Genomic DNA, 7,963 nt, shown 5'->3' on the forward strand with positions numbered 1-7,963 from the left:
AGTCTGCAAAATTACTTTCGGTGTTTGTTTTGTTTTGTCTTCATGCTTTTTTTTTTTTTTTTTTTTTTTACAAAGTTAGGTTTCAGTAGAGGGTTGTATTCCTGACTAAGGTGTAGTCTCTGGGCATCAGTCTCTCCTGTAAGATAATCAAACAGGTTCTCAGTACTATGTGACAATACTGAGACAAGTTCCTCCTCTGGCATCTACTAAGCTGCATCCTTCTCACAATATGAAACTCTACGGGAAATTCTATTTCTTTAGGATCCGATATATATTTGTGAAATCACACAATTTCCTAGTACCCAGACAACCTGCTTTCTCTGTCTTAGCCACTGCTTTTAACTCCGTCGATGCAATGACTTTTTGAACAGGTGTTTTAAAAACAGCAAGACATTCTTTGTTGAGTATTGTGGGAAGGAAGAATGGAAAATGAAATTTTACCAAAAATATCTTATGTGAATGGGGAAATAAAGTCATCTCCTTTTACTTTGTAGCATGCAAAGAAAGGGGAAAAGAGAAAGAGGGTGGACCGCTAAGGCTTTCTATGGTGGCCTGCACCTGATCAATACCAGCAGGGTATACAGGTAAAAAGGTTCTGAGAGATGACTCAGGAAAGATACACAAATGGCCAGTAAACACTTGCAAAGATTCTGAGTGTCATTAATCACCATGAAAAGTAATTAAAATAAAAAGGAATGGGCCTCCACATTTTTAGAATGACTGTGATTAAAGAAGGAATGAAAATACCCCAAGTCTTGGTGAGCGTGGAAATTCACTGGGTTTAATTTTTTAATGAAAATGCTGCTTTCTGAAGGTAGCAGCTCCACATTTTTATGTAAAAGTTTTAGAGGGCTAGTAGTTTGCATTCCTATATACTTGTGAATCCTTTAGTGTAGTCTCCATATGCACATTGTGAATATTATCATCCAGGCTATGGACTGTTTCCAACGAGAGAATATGGTGAGTTTTGATGACGTTCAGTTTACGGAGTTTTTAATGACAGCTAATATTTATCTGCTTTCTAAGTACCTTATGTTTAATTCCTTGAAATTTTATTTGTTTATTTTTTTGGTTTAACATTTAGTTCTCTGATCATTTACATCATTTATCATGATATAATAATCTTTTATCTTGTATAGTAATTTTTTGGACATTTAATTATTTCATAACTATTTGTTGACAGCATCTTCTTAGGCCAGGCAGTGGTGGTGCACACCTTTAATACCAGCACTCAGGAGGCAGAGGCTGGGGGATCTCTGTGAGTTTGAGGTCAGCCTGATCTACAATGTGAGTTCCAAGACAGGCTCCAAAGCTACACAGAAAAAAAATCTATCTCAAAGAAACCAACTAACAAATGAAACAAACAAACAAACAAACAAACAAAAAACCCAAAAACAACAACAAAAATAAACAAAGAAAAAGAAAAGGATATCCTTTATATATTCAATTGCTTTTTCACTTCTGTAAAAAAAAAAATCAATTAACGAAATATGTGTTGCTCTTTTATTTGATCTGATTCCATTATTCTGTATATTTAAACTAATCTTTATAAACTTTTTTAGTCATGAAATCAAAGTATAGTATTTATTTTAGGTGATATTCCTTTTATAAACAAATTCCATAGCAAGATAATTATAATTTCTTACATTTCCTTAACATTTTTTATGAAAAATTGACAAGTTAGTTTATGGGCTCCTAATTATGACTGCATTGATTTGCATTTCTCTGATGGCTAAGGATATTGAACATTTCTTTACATGGTCCTTACCATTTGAATTTCCTGTTTTGAGAGTTCTCTGTTGAGATCTGTATCTCCATTTTTAAATTGGGTTATTTGCATTTCTTGATGTCTAATTTTATAAAGTTCTTTATGTATTTTATATATCAATCGACTATTGGTTGTGGAGTTGGCAAAATATTTCTCCATTCTGTAGGCTGCCACTTTTTCCAAATGATGGTGTTCTTTTTCATGCAGAAGCTTCCCAGTTTCAAGAGTTTTCATTTATTAATTAATGTTTTGTCTTACTGCTTGTGCAAATAATGCTTTGTTTAGGAAGTCATCTCCTGTGCCAATGAGTTCATGGTTATTCCCCCTTTCTCTTCTATCAGGTTCAGTGTATTTGGTTTTATGCTGAGGTCTTTGATCCAATTGGACTTGAGTTTTGTGAAGGGTGATATGTATGGTTCTATTTGCACTCTTCTACACCCTGACATCCAGTCAGATTACACCATTTGTTGAAGATGCTTTTTTCCCCCATTGTGTCTTTCTGAATTATTTATTTAAAAAAGTCAGGTGTCCATACGTGTGGGCATTATGTCTGAATATTCCATTGTATTGCATTGATCAACATGTCTGTCTAGTGTCAATACCATGCTGTTTTTATTAATATAGCTTTACCCTTGAAATCGAGGATAATGATAGGTCCATCAGTTCTTTTATTATTCAGGATATTTTTTTTTATCTATCTTGTGTGTGTGTGTGGCATTTCCATATGACGCTGTTTGCTGTCCTTTAATCATGTGTGAAGAATTGTATTGGAATTTTTATGGGAATTTCATTAACTCTGTTGAATGCTTTGGGTAGGATGGCTATTTTAAAAATTGTTTTTAATGTAACTATATATTTTTCTCCCCTCTCCTCCCTTCCTCCCCCTCCCTTTTTACACAGGAGATTCCCATGCTCCCAATTTATTCAGGAGATCTCGAATTTTTCTACTTCCTATGTAGATTAAATCCATGTATGTCCTCCTTGGGTCTTCTTCGTTGTCTAACTTATCTGGGATTGTGAACTGTAGGCTGGCTTTTCTTTGCTTTATATCTAAAAGCCACTTATGAGTGAGTATATATTGTATATGTCTTTTGAGGTCTGGGTTACTTCACTCAGTATGATGTTTTTTCAATCCTACTGATCCACACACATGGGAGATCTTACGATCTTCTGATATCTTCTTCAATTCCTTTTTTTCAAAGTCTTTCACTTGCTTGATTAGAGTAACCCCAAAAATATTTTATTTTATTTGAGACTATTGTGAAAGGTGTTGTCTCCCTGATTTCTTTTCAGTCTGCCATTTGTATACAGAATTTTTACTGACTTTTTTGTGTTAGGATTGTATCCAGGTACTTTGCTGAAGGTTTATATCAGCTATAGGAGTTCCCTGATGGAATTTTTAGGGTCACTTATGTATACTATCATATCATCTGCAAATATGGATACTTTCATTTCTTTCTTTCTAATTTGTTTCCCATTGATCTATTTTTGTTGTCTTTCTTATTGCTCCAGCTAAAACTTCAAGTGCTATATTGAATAAATATGGAGAGAGTGAGTATATTGTCTTGTTCCTGATTATGATGGAATTTCCTTAAGTTCTCTCCATTTAACATCAACATGTTCACTAAGGGTTTTCTATAAACTGCCTTTATTATATACCTAATCTCTTCAAGACTTTTTTTTATCATGGAGGAGCATTGGATTTTGTCAAAGGCATTTCTTGAATCTAATGAAAATATAATGTAGGTTTTCTCTTTCAGTTTGTTTATATGGTAGATTACATTTATTGATTTTTGTATACTGAACCATTCCTTCATCTTTGAGATGAAGCCATTTGATAATGTTGGATGACCTTTTTGATGTGTTCTTGGATTCAGTTTGCAAGTATTTTATCAAGTATTTTCCATCTCTGTTCAAGAGTGATTTTTTTTCTGTGTAATTTTTTTCTTTGTGGGATCTTGGTATAGTACATATCAGGGTAGCTGTGGACTCATAACATGAATTGCATAATGTTCCATCTGCTTCCGTTTTGTGAAATAATTTGATAAGTATTTGTGTTAAATCTTCTTTGAAAGTCTAGTAGAATTTTATACTAAAACCATCTGTCCCTGGGCTGTTTTTATTGTGTTGAGAGACTTTAATGGCTGCCTCTATTTTACTATGGGTTATAAGCCTATTTATATTGCTTATCTGATTTTGATTTAACTTTGGTAAATGGTACCCATTAAAATAATTATTTATTTAGATTTTTCAATTTGATAGATATTTTTAAAGTATGTCCTTATAATTCTCTGAATTTTCTCGGTATCTGTTGTTATATACCCCTTTTTGTATCGGATTGTGTTTAGTTGGATATTTCCTCTCTTTTAGTTAAGTTTGGATAAGACTTTGTCTATCTTACTGAGGTTTTTTTTTTTTTTTTTGGTTTTTTCGAGACAGGGTTTCTCTGTGGCTTTGGAGCCTGTCCTGGAACTAGCTCTGTAGACCAGGCTGGTCTTGAACTCACAGAGATCCACCTGCCTCTGCCTCCCGAGTGCTGGGATTAAAGGCATGCACCACCACCGCCTGGCTCTTACTGAGTTTTTCAAAGAGATCGATAACACAAGTTACAACTCATGCTTGGGAGGATGTGGAAAAAAGGTAACATGATGGTAGGAGTGCAAATTTGTACAGCCACTATAGAAACCAATTTGATTGTTCCTCAGAAAGTTGGGAATTGATCTCTCAAAATTCAGCTATACCACTGTTGGGCTTATACCTAAGGGGAGCCCCATACTACCATAAGAACACTTGCTCAACCATGTTCATAGTGGCTTTATTCATAAGAGCCAGAAGCTGGAAACAACTTAGATTTTCATCAACAGCTATTATAAACAAAGACATCATTAAATTTACAGGCAAATGGATGGAATTAGAATAAAAAACATCCTGAGTGAGGTAAAGTAGACCCAGGAAGATTAACATGGTACTTATACACTAATATGTGGATATTACCTATTAAATAAATGATAAAAACCTAGACTCCATAGACACAGAGTGGTTAAATATAATGAAAGGGACTAGGGGAAGAAACATGGATCTCTCTGGAAGAGGGAAATATAATAGATTTTGTTGGTGGGCTGGAGGAGGGTTATGAAGTGAATGGAAAGATCAAGTGTGGAGCAAGATAGGTGATAGGATTGAAGAGGGGAATGGGAGAGACACTAGACTGGAGGGACATCTGAAGGGTAATAGGAAAACCTAATGGAGTGGAAACTCCCTAAAATATATGAAAGTGATACTAATGAGGCCTCCTAATAATGGGTGACAGAGTCACACCTGGCCATTTCTTGTCACCAAATGAGACTTCAAGTACTGGTATTGGGTTCCTTTTAATTGAGTTCTTGCCCAAGGGAGTCCCATGGAAACGACCCAAACAATTCAGGCTGTGGTAAAGACAATGGATTGCTTTCAGCAAGCTGACTGCAGTGCCCCATTGCTGAGGATAACACCCACAGGACTCACTGAACATGTAGAAGTTGATTTGGAGTCTGCACCTGTATATGCTAGTGTCCCTTAGTGTGAAAAGGTACTCTGTTGGCTACCAAAAGAAAAATATAAGTACAAACCCAGCCACAAAACATTTGACATACAATCTGTCCTGCCTGCAAGATTTGCTAGGGCAACGGTGGCACAGAACTTGTGGGAGTAGGCAACAAATATCTGACTTAAGGCCCACTCAGTGAGACAAAACCCATACTCAACATTGTTTGGGTGCTCAACCCCAGAGACTAGGAAGCCCAGAGACCTAAAATACCACTGGTCAAAAAAAGTATAAAAAATAAATGACTTCTATTGATATTCTACTATACTCATGAATTGGTGCCTTTTTCAACCATCATCAGAGAAGTTTCCTCCTGTCACAGATGGCAACAAATACAGAGACCCATAGCTAGACATTACGCATAGAGAGAGAACTGGAAACATGGCTATAAATGGATTGTCTCTGTCAAATACCTCCATTCAAAGCTCAGGAAATCCCTACAGAAGAGGAGGCAGAAAAAGTATAAGAAGCAGAGGGTATGAAGAACAGGCCCACTGAACCATCTGAGCAAGGATCATATGAACTCAGAAAGACTGAAGCCGCAAAAACAGAGACCACATGGGCCTAGAGCTTTGAGCTTAGTAGTTTTATGGGACTCCTGAGTGTAGGAATGAGTGGTCTCTGATTCTTGTGCTTGCTCTTGAGCCCTTTTCTCTATGTTAAGCTGCCTTGTCCAGTCTCAGTGTGATTTTTTTTTTGTTTTATTACACTCTATTTTATTTTGTTATGTTTGGTAGTTATCACCTAGAAGCCTGTTCTTTTCTAATTAGAGACAGAAAAAGTGGATCTGAAAGAGAGGGGAGGTAAACAGGGAGTGGAAGGAGTAGAGGAAGGGGAAACTGTAATCAATATATGTGGTATGAGAAAAGAATCTGTTTACAATAAACAAACCCAAAACAAATAAACAAAAAATGTGTGGTGGCCATTGGTTTCCTGGTAGAGTGCTTTTGAGTTCCTGCCATGTGTGGCCACTAGAAGTCCAAGGTAGAATGTGTTTCTAGGTTTTGGGAGCTGGCACAAATGATTGCCTATTTATTTATAAATCCTTTTTTTAATAAGTCAATTAATAGTCATTGAAAGTTACTTTTAAATAGAAATGGAGAATATGGGCTTGCTTGCATCATTCCTCATTTTCATCAGAATGAGACCACTTTTTTACAATTAAGAATAACAAGAGTCCACTTTGGACTCAACAAAGAACCACAAGCAACTGAGGAGTATTGAAAGTAGGGGAAACAGTCTTCCCCAGAGAAGAGCACACCAACTGGTTATCCAGTACCAAATGATCAGCTCTGATAATATCCATACAAATAACTTTATATAGACTGAGAAGGTTATATTTAGCAATTTATATGTATATATATATATATATTCAAACATAATATTATAACAATTATCAAAAAAGAAGCCATTAATTCAAAGACTGAAAGAAGAGATGTGTAGGGCAGTTTATAGGGAAGAAAGAAAAGGGAGAAATTTACTTATATTTTAATCTCAAAAAATAAATGATGCTAGTAACATCATTGTTAATGCTACTACCATTGTAAAGTATTATCACCAATACTTATTGAATTGCAGCATATAAATGTATTTAAATTTATCTTTTTTTCTGTGTGGTTAATCTGGCAAATAAATCACATGAAATGATTTTTATTGTTAAACCAAATTTGCACTTATGGTATGAAATGTAAATGTTCATATCACATTATAATTTATATGATATTAGGTTTACATTTTAATAAATTATCAAATATTTTTATGTTAATATTATTATGTTATTTCATATCATAATGATGTGTTTTTGGTGTCTTTGTTATGCTTAATGTAGACATTCTAATAACTTCACAAACTATTAAGGAAATACCATCTTCTATTATTTATAATACACTTACAACATTTCTTCTTTCCTTTTTTTCTCTCCAAACCCTTCTATATGTCTTTCTCTACTCTTTTTAAAGTTCATTATCTGTTTTATTGCTAATTGTTATTGCATGCATATGTGCATATGTGAATATTGATGTTTATTTGTGAGAATTTATTGTTTATTTTTTCTTTGATAGAATGAATTGAGGTGAGTTTTGTCCTTGTGTTCTTCAAAATCCCATTCTAGCTCATCTACGTTGTCAAAATTGGTGACATAACTGTGTTCATATTATACACTTATCCTCTATGTAATAGCTATAGTAGTGTAGTATAGTCTCCCTCCCTCATGAGACTAATAAGTTTCCTTCCTTTTCTTCTACTATTCCTTCATTCAGTTTTTATTTTGCATAGTCTTCTGCAAAATGGCATTGTACTAATGCCTTATTCATTTCTATTACTAAATTTCTAATAAATGATAAGTACAAAATATAAATAAAATAATAATAAATATCTAACATATACATTTTATTCATCCACCATGTTTTTATATCTATACTATTTAGGATGTCTTTGGAGTTTATTTATTGACAGTATTTGCATCTATTTAAAATCATATTTCTTATTTCCCTGTGTTTTTCTAAGTATATAACATAGAATGTTGAGTTATTCATGTTAGCCTTTTCTCCCATTTCTGAATGCAAATATCTCTCTTTCTCTCTCTCTCTCTCTCTCTCTCTCTCTCTCTCTCT

Source organism: Microtus ochrogaster, chromosome 2 (assembly GCF_000317375.1).
Source record: "Microtus ochrogaster isolate Prairie Vole_2 chromosome 2, MicOch1.0, whole genome shotgun sequence".
Taxonomy (NCBI): domain Eukaryota; kingdom Metazoa; phylum Chordata; class Mammalia; order Rodentia; family Cricetidae; genus Microtus; species Microtus ochrogaster.